General features: G+C 27.9%; 1 long non-coding RNA gene across 2 annotated transcripts in view; it reads right to left on the reverse strand.

The window, feature by feature from the left end:
* LOC114077122 overlaps positions 1-1,347 on the reverse strand; it is a 2,906-nt gene extending 1,559 nt beyond the window's left edge. For both annotated transcript variants that reach the window (XR_003578151.1, XR_003578150.1), the window contains exons 1-3: positions 565-1,347; positions 325-492; positions 43-124 (exon numbers count right to left, since the gene is read on the reverse strand). This is a non-coding gene — a long non-coding RNA (uncharacterized LOC114077122). The remainder of the gene's footprint in view (positions 1-42; positions 125-324; positions 493-564) is intronic.
* Between the last annotated feature and the right edge of the window lie 2,229 nt (positions 1,348-3,576).

Genomic DNA, 3,576 nt, shown 5'->3' on the forward strand with positions numbered 1-3,576 from the left:
TATATATATATATATATATATATGAAAAACATTGATCCATACCTGTTGTTGTGCATGAATGTTGGTTGACCTCTTAACAATCTAATCTCTTCAATTATCAACATGGTCGAGTTATGACGTAATTCTTGATTTCAACCACGTGTTTGTCAACGTTATGAATGTAAGAAAAAAAATATTAAAATAGTAAAATAAAACATAAAATAATTATATTATTAAATTTAAATGTGATTGGAACTAACATTAGCTTTGAACTCTTTTAATTCCGCCTTAACCTATTATAATCTAAAATCTTAAAAATATTTTAATCGTAAATTTCATTTATACCTCTGCAATTTCTGCTTTCAACTCTACGTATTTTTGTTCAACATCAATGCCCTGCTTTTCCGAGATTCTTTGCTCTTCAGAATCATGGTGACTGGGAGATAAATTTAAAATGGTTTCATCCATGACATTTACCTCTTCTTCAGTAAAAATTATATTTCTGAATTTTTGCTGCAGAAAAGAAAAATATGAGAATGTGTAGTAATTTAAAATTACTTTAATAACATTCAATAAAAAAATTACCTGATTGCCATGTATTCTGAATATCATTTTCTTCAAATCATAAAAAAATAACATCATTTGTTGTCTTCCAGTTCAGGATACGCGGTGTGCAATCTGAAGCATGGGTAGCAATTGTGTTGTCAAATGGATGACAACACTCATAAACCATACCAGCAAGGCTATATGGAACTGGCTAAACTTGAATGACGAAGGATTTTTTGTAACTTATAACTGCACGCTTTAAGTGTTAAATTAAAACACTCATTCCCCCATGGAAACGTGGCATACTGGCCAGACTCAACTAAATCAAAATATAATTTGGAAATTGTTGTTTTTGAAGGGTCTGAAGCCGTCAGAAATGACGAAATGAAGTACAGCATTCTGATTTTTAAACGGATGTCCTCTTTCAAAAAGTTTTTCAATCTAAACTTGTGGTAAAAATTTGACTTGGGGACTTTGTCCATATCCCCAAAATTTTCTGAGATAAGTCTATTTGAAATAAACGGGTCAGAAACAAAATAATAAATTGGTCCAGATTTCAGACTGGTTACAACGACAAACTCTTTTAATCCAAAGTGTAACTCTGTACCATTTACGTTGATAACAAACATGTTATCTCTATCATTTTCAGTTTCAAGAAGGAAAATATGGCGCAACAATTGACATTGAATTTTTATGTTATGTAAATCATAAAAAAAATTCAAATGGTGTTTCTCGTAAAAATTGTTGGAACTTATCTTGACCGAGGAAGGTCAACAGATTAACGAACACATTTCATGTTCATACATGAAGACAAATGTGTTTGTACCTTCTTCTCCTATAAAATTGGTAAAACTAAATTAATACTTTTAACATACTATATAATTTCATAGAAAAATCATATATACACTGCTATATTAAATGGATAGTCAATTCAATTCATACACAAATCATACAAACTAATAAATCATTTCATACATAATTCATACAATATTAATACATATTAGATTTAAAAAAAAACTAAACTGTGACTTTCAAACTACAAACTAAAACTCATACAATACCAATACATCAGTTCATACATCAAATCAAAACATAAAATATACATTGCAATACGTATTATAATAGTCTGTTTCCAGTTGATTTTTGCATTTGAGTCTGTGTCAATATATTGAATGAAGAAGCATGAAAGTCATCATCTGATGACTTCTCAACCAATTTTCTACTTTTACTAGTTCTTCCACTGGCTTTCCTCGACATTCTTAACGAACTTAATAAAAAGTAAAATAATTTATGAAGATGATGTGGAATGAAATCGATCTATGATGAAAATGGGGATGAATCAATTCGTAATGGAAAAGATGATGGGTGAGGACGATTTAGGGATTGCTGGTGAATATGATGATGATTTAGGACGATTTGGGGAAGTTACTTGATTTAGGCGTTTTGAATAAGTTTGAAAGGTGTTCGGGTATAGGGTGTAGTGGGGGTGGGTAGTTATTGGACAACGGTAAAGTAGGGATTTAATTAAAATTAAATCCCTAATATTTAGATTTTGATTTAAAAAGGTAACACTATAATTTGAACTTTAATTAAAAATAACTTGTTATTTATTTTAAAAACTGTAAAAGGTAACTGTTAAAAAAGGTAACTAAAAAAATTTATTATTAATACTAATCTGAAAAAAAATTTAAGATTTTGTTTCAAAAAAGGTAACTGAAAGACTAAAAAAATATTTAAACATATTAATTGTTATTTACATAATTACTTATAATTTATTTTTAATTAAATATGTTTTTAATATTTTTAATTGAAATGTTATAACTTGGTAATAATATGTTATAAGTAATTTATTTATAAAGAGTGTGTTTATAACTTGATATATATGATCTTAAATGTGTATGGGGTGTTAATTTTTATTTTTAACTACACCTTTTGTCCTTATTTACTTATTCATATTTCCTCTTTTAGTTGATCCTATTTACTTGTCCATTTTGACAAATCAAAAAATGAAAAAAAATCATATTATACTCTCATTTAAACTTCTTGAAAATTTCCAACTTTTAATTCATGTTTTTGGAAACCATAATTAATAAGATAAAATTGTAACATCACTATGTTAATTATTGTTATCTTAATATGTGTGTTATTTCTAAAGTGGACAACTAAATAGAGACGGAGGGAATATAATTTAACTTAAATAAATTCTCTAAAAGAAGAAGTTATTTCTTTTGTGCGGGTTCATTCGATTAAAAGATTTATCAACTCTTGTATTTATTTATTCAAATGTTTTTGTACAAATTCTTTACTTGTTTTAAAATTTAATTCAAAGTTATTATCTTTTCAAAATGATTCAAGTGCTTTTCTATAGTTAAATCATATTTTTTCAAGTCTTAATCACTCTCAATTTGCTTAATGTGTTAAGTAATATTTTTTCAAATATTTTTATTTACTTTTTAAAGTGTTTTTCCAAAAGTTAGTCAAATAAACCTTTCAGCTATAACTCCACGTTAGCCGATATTTTACGTGTGTAAAACTTTTTTAAAATGAAAAATAAGAACCTTGTACCCTTTCTTTGAAATTTCGAAAGAATTCACTAGCTTAAATCTTCTTGAAATTAATTAACATTTTGTTGATTTTCCTTTAAAAATAAAGAGTACTTCTTTCAGAAAAGTTGAAACCAATTTTGGAAAAAAACAAGTTTTTTTCTTTCTGTAAAAACACACCATGAAACTGTTAGGATCGAAAATAAGTAGGTGTAAATGCGGAAGCTAGCAATGCAAACCTCGAAAGATCACGAGTAAGAAGACAACGAGAAATATACCAAAAGACACAAAGATTTAACGTGGTTCGGTCAATCGACCTACGTCCACAAAGGAGATGAGCAATCCACTATAAATATGAGAGTACAAAATACAGAGGGAAACAATCTCAACCAATTCACTCAGAATACATGGGAGGTTCATACAAGTGATAATGTATCGATCTTGTAACCCATAAATTCTCCCCCTTAACCAAAACTCTCAAAGCCCTTAAGACTACATTGTGAATGCT

Source organism: Solanum pennellii, chromosome 5 (genome assembly GCF_001406875.1).
Source record: "Solanum pennellii chromosome 5, SPENNV200".
NCBI classification, from domain to species: Eukaryota; Viridiplantae; Streptophyta; class Magnoliopsida; order Solanales; family Solanaceae; genus Solanum; species Solanum pennellii.